Raw genomic sequence first — 12710 nt, 5'->3', positions numbered from 1 at the left:
CCGACTACAAAGGCGGACGCAAGCAATTTTTCATGATTTATGCAGATCCCAAATACAGATCAGCAAGTACTAGAAGGTAAGAAAAGTTGCTTTTGCATAATATTGCGAAACAAAATGCCAGATAATGTCTTAACTTATACACACACCATAATAATACTCGTATGTTGAAGCACATCAAACGGTGCAGCCTACACTTATCTCTTATGTTTGACTGCCATCTACTGGTCACACTTATCATTACACCATGTACCAAATAAAATTGCTTCGAGGTGGGTAAGCTCAACTAAAGTTATTCTTTTCAGACACAGACCAAAGTGCATCTACAACAGAACCCACTTTTTGTTCCTACTTTTTTTAGCGCTGAAGGTGAGAGAGGCTGCACTTTCTGTGCTCAAGACGCAAAAATTGCATACTTCAAGAATTTGTTTTCATATAAGAGATAAATTAATAATATTTATTATGAATGAGCAGCACGGTGGAAGTGGGGTTAGTGCGTCTGCCTCACAATACGAAGGTCCTGGGTTCATCCTGCGCTCGGGATCTTTCTGTGTGGAGTTTGCATGTTCTCCCCGTGACTGCGTGGGTTCCCTACGGGTACTCCGGCTTCCTCCCACCTCCAAAAACATGCACCTGGGGATAGGTTGATTGGCAACACTAAATTGGCCCTAGTGTGTGAATGTGAGTGTGAATGTTGTCTGTCTATCTGTGTTGGCCTTGCGATGAGGTGGCGACTTGTCCAGGGTGTACACCGCCTTCCGCCCGATTGTAGCTGAGATAAGCTCCAGCGCCCCCCGCGACCCCGAAGGGAATAAGCGGTAGAAAATGGCTGGATATTATGAATGAAAAAAAAAACGACATGAAAAAAAAAAGCCAACAGACACCAAAACACATTAATTTGTTTTAATCAGCGCCTTAGGTCACCGAGCTATACAATTATAAAAGGATGTTGCTGATTAGACAATATGCCTACTATTTTTTTCATTTCTGACGCACCAAGCAAGTACGTTGACACACAAGTAAGACGGAGGGTTCTCTGTCAATGATCATCTGTCTTTACACCAAGTGTGTGCCAGTTTGCACTTACGTCAGACGTGCTAAATAAAATGCTAAATAGTGTACGCAAAACTTTAATGAGTGTTGATAAATCACATTGCGTGAGCTGCATAATATATTTGCATCTTTCTTCCCCAGTATTGTGATGATCAGCATATATTACGTATGTTAACGAAGACAGAGACGCAAAATGGATCGCACGGCTTATTCTGCTCACTTAACAGACGCAATCCACTTTGCACACGTTTAGTTTCACATGTGCTATCAAGTTTGCACGAGTTTTAGTACACGCAAACCTTTAGTAAATCAGGCCTTAAGTGTGTTAAAAGTCATGATGGCTTGCACCGTTTTAAAACTAGTTAGCCACTGTATATTAAAACTGAAACACTGGGAGAGGTGAGTCTCTTCACATTAAGGTAAAGGGTTGTTCTTTTTCTATTTTTATTGTTGACTGCGTTAAATGTACTGAGCAGTCAGGAGAGACACAAGTACACTGCGTTCATTTTTGGGTTTGCGTGGTTGTCATCATGTTCCACTTTCTTTCCTCACAAAAGCAAAACAAAAACATTTAGGAACGACGTAATGCTGAGGCCAGACTGTACCGTATGACGACAAACAGTGCAGCTTGTCGGCAGCAGACAGTAATCCAGCAGCCACAGTCGCCTTTATTTAGCTCCTGAAGACAAAAGCTGCTTTGTCGCAGCCAAGTGTGTCTGTCAGTCACCCAGTTCGACGTCCTCGCCTCCTCTAAGCCTCTAAATGCTAATGCTCGCCTCCGCTGCCAATCACCTGGCAGGGGGAAACCAAAACCTGAAGGGTGCGAAGCGAGGGAGATGTGATGTTTAGATGTATGACAACACCCTAAATGTCAAGAATCCCACATCACACTTATATACATCTAATATTGTGCACTGTTGGCAGGCTACTGTTTGATATTGTAATATGTTTTATATACAGTGGAATCTGTTTACGAACCCCTTATAATACAAACCTTTTGATTTATAATTTTTTAGTATTTTATTTTTATTTTTTTTGTCATAAAAAATACAATCATGTGTGCTTACGGACTGTATCCCTGCAGACTGTGTTGATCTATATTGATATATAATGTAGGAACCAGAAATATTAATAACAGAAAGAAACAACCCTTTTGTGCGAATGAGTGGGGGAGGGTTTTTTTTGGGTTAGTGCACTAATTGTAAGTGTATCTTGTGTTTTTTATGTTGATTTAAAGGCCTACTGAAACCCACTACTACCGACCACGCAGTCTGATAGTTTAATGTATATATCAATGATAAAATCTTAACATTGCAACACATGCAAATACGGCCGGGTTAGTTTACTAAAGTGCAATTTTAAATACCGCGCGAAATATCCTGCTGAAAATGTCTCGGTATGATGACGACTGTGCGTGACGTCACGGATTGTAGAGGACATTTTGGGACAGCATGGTGGCCAGCTATTAAGTCGTCTGTTTTCATCGCAAAATTCCACAGTATTCTGGACATCTGTGTTAGTGAATCTTTTGCAATTTGTTCAATGAACAATGGAGACAGCAAAGAAGAAAGCTGTAGGTGGGAAGCGGTGTATTGCGGCAGGTGTTGTGCCGGATAACGCACCCCCGCTGTAGAATACACCCCTTGACTGTTGTGCCGGATAACACAGCCGGTGTTTCATTGTTTACATTCCCGAAAGATGACAGTCAAGCTTTACCATTGGCCTGTGGAGAACTGGGACAACAGAGACTCTTACCAGGAGGACTTTGAGTTGGTTGCGCAGACGCGGTACCGTGAGTACGCATGCAGCTGTGGCTTCCAAACATTTGATCGCTTGCCCGTACGTGCGTGCCGCTGTGTGCATGTCACATACGTAACTTTGGGGACTTTGGGGAAATATATGTGCTGTATGAACTTTGGGGAGGTGAACGGTACTTTGGGCTGTGGGATTGAGTGTGTTGTGCAGGTGTTTGAGTTGTATTGGCGGGTTATATGGACGGGAGAGGGGAGCTGTTTGTTATGCGGGATTAATTTGTGGCATATTAAATACAAGCCTGGTTGTGTTGTGGCTAATAGAGTATATATATGTCTTGTGTTTATTTACTGTTTTAGTCATTCCCAGCTGAATATCAGGTCCCACCCGCCTCTCAAAGCATCTTCCCTATCTGAATCGCTCCCACTGCCCTCTAGTCCTTCACTCTCACTTTCCTCATCCACAAATCTTTCATCCTCGCTCAAATTAATGGGGAAATCGTCGCTTTCTCGGTCCGAATCGCTCTCGCTGCTGGTGGCCATGATTGTAAACAATGTGCAGATGTGAGGAGCTCCACAACCTGTGACTTCACGCGCATATCGTCTGCTACTTCCGGTACAGGCAAGGCTTTTTTATCAGCGACCAAAAGTTACGAACTTTATCGTCGATGTTCTCTACTAAATCCTTTCAGCAAAAATATGGCAATATCGCAAAATGATCAAGTATGACACATAGAATGGACTATCTCCGTTTAAATAAGAAAATCGCATTTCAGTAGGCCTTTAATAAAAAAAAAAAATATATATATATATACACATATATATATATTTTTTCATTTTTTATTTTTTTCTTGTGCGGCACGGTACCAATCAATCCACGGACCGGTGGTTGGGGACCACTGTCTTAAAAGGTCCGACAGGAAACAATGACTTGAGCAACATTCATACTTTGTTGTACAGTCGTTGTTAAAAGTCCAATTGTCGCAATCTATTTAGATTTTTTTCCCAGGGTTGAATGAGTAGTCTTCTTCTACTTACCTCACTGTTGCTTCATTGTGGCACATATGGCCTCACTTTTCCCTCCCCTGTGGGGTGGCGGAGTACTGCATACATGAGCAACACCAGTGAATGCTTATTTGGGTGATGTTCAGCGGGACAAATGAAAAGCTTTGGCAGGCCGAATGTGGCCCGCATCAATAAAACACTACATTTAAAAAAAATAAATGTACTGTATTTTTCGGAGTATAGGTCGCACCGGAGTATAAGTCGCACCCGCCAAAAATGCATAATAAAGAAGGAAAAAAACTTAAGTCGCACTGGAATATAAGCCGCATTTTTTGGGGAAATTTATTTGATAAAACCCAACACCAAGAATAGACATTTGAAAGGCAATTTAAAATAAATAAAGAATAGTGAACAACAGGCTGAATAAGTGTACGTTATATGACGCATAAATAACTGAGAACGTGCCTGGTATGTTAACGTAACATATTATGGTAAGAGTCATTCAAATAACTATAACATATAGAACATGCTATACGTTTACCAAACAATCTGTCACTCCTAATAGCTAAATCCCATGAAATCTTATACGTTTTAGTCTCTTACGTGAACGAGCTAAATAATATTATTTGATATTTTACGGTAATGTGTTAATAATTTCACACATAAGTATCTCCTGAGTGTATAAGTCGCACCCCTGGCCAAACTATGAAAAAAAAACTGCGACTTATAGTCCGAAAAATACGGTATTTCCATTTTGACAGAAAAAAAATATGTTTTGCATAAAATTGCATATCTTTTAAACTGCATTTTCTGATCATGCAGCAAATATTATATTATACTATATACTGTATTCCAATTTTTTGTAAACAACAAATATACATACTTAAATATCTGCTTGTCACCTTAACTTATGATTTCAGAGCAAGTTATCCATCAATTTGTACACAAAAAATATAATAACCAAATGCATAGACGTATATAAAATATTATGAGGCAATTATATTATTATATATTCACTGTTACAAGCAACCCTTTGAAGGCAGCCATAACGGATGTGGCAAGCTGATTTGTAGTGATTGATATACAGTAGTTAACTTAGTTTTACACTTCTAAGACAATCAAATGTAAAAATGTGACTTAAATCACTACCTGTCAGTGTGTATAGCAGGTATGTCAAACATGCGGTCCCCGGGCCGGATCAGGTTCACGAGAGGAGTTTGCTAATTGATATAGTTCTGTGAAAATAATTGTCTTCTGTGCAAATTTAAAGAAAGTGAACACTGTGATTTACTGCAATACTGTCAGTCTTTTATTTTTTGGTTTGCTGAAGTTGTTCTCACTTTGCACAGCTTTTATTTTCCTAACGATACACAGTGATGCCTAGAAGGCAGGGAGTAACTCAACTCTTGAATAGTTTCTACCTCAGTTTGTGTGGTTTGTTGAGTCAGCACAGGATTAATATGTGGAAAGGGAGTTGATACACAAGATAGTTTTTATTTATGCTGTATTTAGTTTTCGTTCAATCCTAGATGTGCTGTGACAAAGTTTAATTTATTTGTAGATACACTGGGATTACGTCTAAATTCATCGTTTTCTTCATGGTCTTTTTGAAACCGCACCGTTTTTTTTCCTCAGAATGTTCAACTAACTAGAACTGTTGGATTATTTGTGATATGTACATTTTCAGAATGTTCTTGTTCTTTTTCGGACCAAAGTAAAACAAGGAAATCAATCTGAAAGTTGTCGTAGTCGTATTTTTAAAGGCCTACTGAAACCCACTACTACCGACCACGCAGTCTGATATTTTATATATCAATGATGAAATCTTAACATTGCAACACATGCCAATACGGTCGGGTTAGCTTACTAAAGTGCAATTTTAAATTTCGCGCGGAATAGCCTGCTGAAAACGTCTCGGTATGATGACGCCTGCGCGTGATGTCACGGATTGTAGAGGACATTTTGGGACAGCATGGTGGCCAGCTATTAAGTCGTCTGTTTTCATCGCAAAATTCCACAGTATTCTGGACATCTGTGTTGGTGAATCTTTTGCAATTTGTTCAATGAACAATGGAGACAGCAAAGAAGAAAGCTGTAGGTGGGAAGCGGTGTATTGCGGCCGGCATGCAGCAACACAAACACAGCCGGTGTTTCATTGTTTACATTCCCGGAAGATGACAGTCAATCTTTACCATTGGCCTGTGGAGAACTGGGACAACAAACACTCTTACCAGAAGGACTTTGAGTTGGATACACAGACGCGGTACCGTGAGTAAGCTTCCAAACATTTGATCGCTTGCCCGTACGTGCGTGCCGCTATGTGCATGTCACGTACGTAACTTTGGGGACTTTGGGGAAATATATGTGCTGTATGAACTTTGGGGAGGTGAACGGTACTTTGGGCTGTGGGATTGAGTGTGTTGTGCAGGTGTTTGAGTTGTATTGGCGGGTTATATAGACGGGAGGGGGGAGGTGTTTGTTATGCGGGATTAATTTGTGGCATATTAAATATAAGCCTGGTTGTGTTGTGGCTAATAGAGTATATATATGTCTTGTGTTTATTTACTGTTTTAGTCATTCCCAGCTGAATATCAGGTCCCACCCGCCTCTCAAAGCATCTTCCCTATCTGAATCGCTCCCACTGCCCTCTAGTCCTTCACTCTCACTTTCCTCATCCACGAATCTTTCATCCTCGCTCAAATTAATGGGGAAATCGTCGCTTTCTCGGTCCGAATCGCTCTCGCTGCTGGTGGCCATGATTGTAAACAATGTGCGGATGTGAGGAGCCCCACAACCTGTGACGTCACGCGCATATAGTCTGCTACTTCCGGTACAGGCAAGGCTTTTTTTGTCAGCGACCAAAAGTTGCGAACTTTATCGTCGATGTTCTCTACTAAATCCTTTCAGCAAAAATATGGCAATATCGCGAAATGATCAAGTATGACACATAGAATGGACCTGCTATCCCCGTTTAAATAAGAAAATCGCATTTCAGTAGGCCTTTAAGTTATTATGCCATGATTTATCCCGTCTGGCCCAGGTGGGAAAAAGCTAAAATGAGTTTGACACCCCTGGTGTAAAGGTTAAGGATGGTCACAGTTTGACCCTGGAACTGAGTATTTATATAACTATTATTCCCTATGGTGTTTTCTACCTCGTTTTAGTGTGTTTAGGTTTAGGTTCATTAACTTTTTTAAAGGTGATAACGATGTTGTTTACCGAGTCATTCTCTACCCTTGAAAGCCCAAATGTCCTGTTCTCTGACACCGATGTCACCTGGCGGGGGTCTTCTGCGATGGCTTATTACTGCAGAGTTGTGGTACGCGTCGCTCGGCTGCTTTTTGGCACAGACGCTTGGGGAGACAGGAAATCAACTGTCACCGCTTCCTGGGGTGGAATAAAAAGTGGCTGCGTCTTGCAGGGCGAGCGCCTGGGTGCGAGAACAAAATGATGTGGGCCGTGAAGGACCCTTCAGGGCCACGAGGATAAGCCTGTTAGGAGCGCTCTCCAAAAAGGCAATAAGCAAGGGGGGACCAGGTAATAAATGGCAACCCCCCCCCTCCTTCACCCCACACTCGGGGGATGTTCTCTCAATGAATTCATATCAGACCTGAGCGAGCTCGAAGCCATAAAAAAAGAAGCAAATTACAAGCGCGCTGACAGGCCAATCCATCAGCCGCCGTGTTAATAATGTACAATATGCCGGCATCAACGTACATAAATGATCATTAAAAGCGCCATGGCTGGGAAATCAGTCATTACATAGGCGGTTGCCTTGGTGATTGCAGCTGAAGCGTCGTAAATAATAATAAAATGACGGAAAATGAATTATAGGTTGTTGTACTTCATTGTCATGAATGGAGGCGCAATCATTTTTAATAGTAAATCTATACTAATATTGCTCAATTTGATTAACGCCATCAGATGGTTTAAAATAATATTATTGTAGTTGGTTTACAAATGAACAATTTTTTTGTTATTTAGCTTCATGAAGCAGTGCATAATCATGCTTGTCTGACAGTGTCAATCACACCTGAGCATGGTTATCTTTTATCTTTTTATTTTGTATAAAGTTCATGTAGTGTGCCTCACTAGACTATGCGGGCACACTTCCATTCTTTAAACTGCTCCTGACAAATAGTCCCAGCACATAAATAATTCATCCACCTTGGTTAAATTGCTCGGAAAGGAACAGGTAGCCGTGTTCATAATGCGTGTAAGGGTGGTAAAAAAATAAAATAAAGAAGAAATAACATCATCCATCTTTGGAGATATACTATGTGATGTGGGTCCTATGCATTCTTTAACACGCAGCGCCTCTTCACACCTGTGTGAACATGCCTCACGTTGGAACCTGAAGTCGCCAGCAGTGTTGTTGTTTTTGTTGTTTCCCGCCAGGACTAGTGTTGTAACGACATCAATATTTTGGTACCGGTACTAAAAAAAATGTCAGTACTTTTCTAAGTAAAGGGGACCACAAATAATTGCATTATTGGCTTTATTTTAACAAAAAATATTAGGGTACATTAAACATATGTTTCTTATTGCAGTTAAGTCCTTAAATAAAATAGAGAACATACTAGACTTGTCTTTTAGTAGTAAGTAAACAAATACTCCTAATTAGTCTGCTGACGTATGCAGTAACATATTGTGTCATTTATCATTCTATTATTTGGTCAACATTATTAAGGACAAGTGGTAGAAAATGAATTATTAATCTACTTGTTCATTTACTGTTAATATCTGCTTACTTTCTCTTTTAACATGTTCTGTCTGCACTTCTGTTAAAATGTAATAATAATCACTTATCCTTCTTTTGTTTGATACTTTACATTAGTTTTGGATGATACCACACATTTAGGTATCGATCGATACCAAGTAGTTACAGGATCATACATTGGTCATATTCAGAGTCCTCATGTGTCCAGGGACATATTTCCTCAGTTTATAAACATAATATACATTTTTTTAAACGAAAGAAGATGTTGCGATGCCAAAAAATACCGACGCAATCATAGTAGTATTGACTCGATACGTGCCTGTACTTGGTATCATTACAGTGGATGTCAGGTGTAGATCCACCCATGGCGTTTGTTTACATTTTGATGCCGGTGAGCTACGGTGTGTAGTGAAGCATGTTTAGCTATTCCTCGTCCTGCAGGGATGATACTTGTAAGAAACATACTTTATTTGTCACCATGGAGACCGGGATTAGTGATTTAGAAGTAGCTAAAACACTGTCGACGGCGGATGGACGTTAGCCGCTAGCTAGCTAGCCATGTCTTAAAGCACCTCTTCCTGAGGGCGTTTCAGTGTTATAACTTCACCTTTATCATTAGTTTTTAAGCCAAAACGCGTCCCTTCTCCCTTTTCTGTCTACACACTGTGTTTGCTTGTAAGTACTCCGTGATTGTGTGCCGCCGAACATGCTCGTCTGCTTGTAAACCAGCAATGTACGGGCGTGACTTTGACGAGGGCGGGGGGGGGGGTGTGCGTACCGAAAATGATTCTTAGTATCGCGGTACTATACTAATACCGCTAAACCGTACAACCACAGCCAGGACTTTATCGCATGTGAGGTAAAATGTACATTTCTTGTTGTTGTCTCAGAAAAACGTTAACTTTTATTCGGGTTGTGCGATATAGACGATATATAATATAGAAATTGGCGGCAATATAGCTTTTAAAACTATCGTTGTTAAATCGTGTCGATATAGCGCATGTTGATGTTACATTCTAGCTGTCTCCCCCTAGCGGCTAACGTCCCTCCACAGTGTGAGCCGCTGCTATGTCACTAATCCTTGCCTCCATGGTGGTAAATTAACAAGGTTTTCTACATGTATCGTTATCACAGGGGGGCGAGGAATAGCTAAACATGCTACACTACACATTGTAGGGAGATACAAGAAGCCATGCTAACCGGAGGTGCGCGGATCGATACAAATATCGACAGTAACGATACCAGGTATAGTATCAGCGTATGGTTGGTACTACAGTGGTTAGATCGATATTTTTCATTATCACAAAATCTTTCTGTTTTTTCGTCATTGTTTACACACTCAGGAACTAAGTCCATGGACACAGGAAGACTTGAAGGGCAAAAACGTGAGGATTTAACTCAGAACCAATATATTTATTTAGCACTTTGGATGAGCGATATGGGGGTAAGACCTATATCGCGATATATATTGTAGTCTCCTGCGATAACAGTAAATATCACGATATAGTACAAAACCCAAAACGAGTGAAGTTGGCACGTTGTGTAAATCGTAAATAAAAACAGAATACAATGATTTGCAAATCTTTTTCAACTTATATTCAATTGAATAGACTGCAAAGACAAGATATTTGATGTTCGAACTGAGAAACTTAACTCTTTTTTTGCAAATAGCGACTAACTGTAGCAACTGACAGTGGTTTTCTGAGGTGGTCCTGAGCCCATGTGGTGATATCCTTTACACACTGATGTCGGTTTTTGATGCAGTACTGCCTGAGGGATCGAAGGTTATGGGCATTTAATGTTGGTTTTCGGCCTTGCTGCTTATGTGCAGTGATTTCACCAGATTCTCTGAACCTTTTGATGATATTACGGACTGTAGATGGTGAAATCCCTAAATTCCTTGCAATAGGTCGTTGAGAAATGTTGTTCTTAAACTGTTTTGCTCAAGTATTTGTTCAAGGGTGATGGGTCAAATGCAGAGAATAATTTCGCCACACCTAGTGTGTGTGTGACAATCATTGGTACTTTAACTTAACTTAACAAAGTGACAACTCTCGCCCCATCCTTGTTTGTGAATGACCACTTGTTCCCAATTAGCCTGTTCACCTGTGGGATGTTCCAAAAAAGTGTTTGATGAACGTTCCTCAACTTTCTCGGTCTTTTTTGCTCCTTGTGCCAGCTTTTATGAACCTGCCGATATTATCGGCCGATAAATGCTTTAAAATGCAATATCGGAAATTATCGGTATCGTTTTTTTTATCGGTATCGTTTTTATAATTTTGTTTTATCGAAACCTCTTATAGAACCGATTCCTTATCGATTCTGTTATCGAATCCAGATAGGTTGTTGTATATGGAAAAAACAAAACAATATTTGGTTTAACAAATGCTCACTTTTATTTTATAAGAAAAAACTAAAATAAAATAAATAAATATTGACTGTTACCCCCCTAAAAAAAAAAAAAAAAAAAAAAAATATTGACTGTTGTTACCCAAAGTATATTAAGTGGGATTTTTCAGAAAAACAAATATATACAGTAACACATAAACAACCTGTCTCTGTTATCACTACAGGTGTATAAATAATACTATAGTGTTAAATAAAATCAGTCCCTTGGGCACAAAACTGAAAATACAGCTCTCCAAAAAGTGCACTTCTGCTGCTATTGGAACATACTAACTACACACACAGGCAGACAGCTAACAAACAATCCAAGACGTCTAATAAAGTTCCAAAGCAGATTAATCAATTTAGGCTCTTTATTGTTGTTGATCTTGCTTTGTCTTTTCCTATCTTTACTTTTGTCTTGCACTGGACTGTTATTTATTTTTTGTAAAACTGAAATACACACAATGACAAATGTATAAGCTATATGATTCAATGAACATACTGAAATTTAATACACAATATGTAAATATTAGCTTCACACAAATATACAGTACTATCATCAAACAAATACTTCTGAGTGTTGAAACTATTTCGATGGTGGCCATTTTAAGTCCTCAAAACATCCATTGAAACAGTGCACAAAAATCGTTTTTCAAAACATCTTACTATCAAATTTAACCACTTTCCACCTTAATATTGAGTTACATAAACAAGTTAAACAGTTTACTTACAGACTTATCTTTTCCAAGGCTTGTAAGAGCTAACAACTTGTCTACTTCTCAATTGTCTTAACTGACGTTGCCAACCCGGAAGTGCCCAAACTATTGATGCGTAGTATTTTCATATCGCCACAAGGTGTCAGTAAGAGTCTACAATCAAATGGGCATAACATTGCCCATTTGGGATTCGTTCCTAGGGATTCGAATATAGAACCAACTCTTTTTCTTTACTATAGTGGCCTCGATAACGGGAACTGGTTCTCAAAAAGGGATTCGAGTCCATGGAATCGGTTCTTTTCTTATCGAACAAACGGGAGAATCGGTTTCGAACATCATCCCTAATGATTATGCAATTATCAAGACAGATTTATCCGATTTGGAGTTCCGTATGAACGGAATGGTGAGACCAAAAGCAGTTTTCCACCTCATGAGGGAGTACCAAGGTTTTAAAAGGAGGCCGGACATTGCCTCACACTGCTGGTGAAGGACATTGTTTTCCAGCGTGGCAGCTCTGTATTAATGACACTGGGATTGGGGTGGGCAAAGTACGACCTGGCAATTTACCGCTTTTGGAGCAGAGCTGTAAGACCTGCTCGTCCTTCTTTTACAGTTTGTAAAAGGCTGCCCTTTTTCTGCTTTCTGGGGTCATATTAGAGCCGCACCATGTGACACCTGATATTCCACAATGAAATACAGGGTACGGGGGGGGGGGGGGTCAATAGGGCAGCAGCTATCAATTATTTTAGTGATAGAGTAATCTACTTATTAGTTTGTTCAATAATTTGAGTAAACGAATAAAGGGAAAATAGGGACAAAAAAATAGGCGCGGAAAAATTGTTGAAATAAACAAAGACTTTTCTGCTTGCCATAACCTTCAGACTTTTTAATAATTGCTTAATAAAAAAATTCAATACAAACTATTTTAATGCTCCCGTATCACAGACGTACTGCCATGACAAGCAAGGTCCGCTTTACAAAGTAAGCGTATTCAGATTACGCGCTGTGCGTATGGCCCCGCAATCCACAAGGGCCCCCTTTTTTATAAGCAGCCACTTTTGTCCAACGCTTTGTACCCTG

General features: G+C 39.9%; 1 protein-coding gene across 6 annotated transcripts in view; it reads right to left on the bottom strand.

The window, feature by feature from the left end:
* npnta (nephronectin a) overlaps nt 1-12710 on the bottom strand; it is a 172876-nt gene that overhangs the window by 148206 nt on the left and 11960 nt on the right. The window lies entirely within an intron of this gene.

The sequence above is a fragment of the Nerophis lumbriciformis genome, linkage group LG25, assembly GCF_033978685.3.
Source record: "Nerophis lumbriciformis linkage group LG25, RoL_Nlum_v2.1, whole genome shotgun sequence".
NCBI lineage: Eukaryota > Metazoa > Chordata > Actinopteri > Syngnathiformes > Syngnathidae > Nerophis > Nerophis lumbriciformis.
The sequence above is the reverse complement of the archived record's forward strand: the minus strand, read 5'-3'. Positions and strand labels throughout refer to the sequence as shown.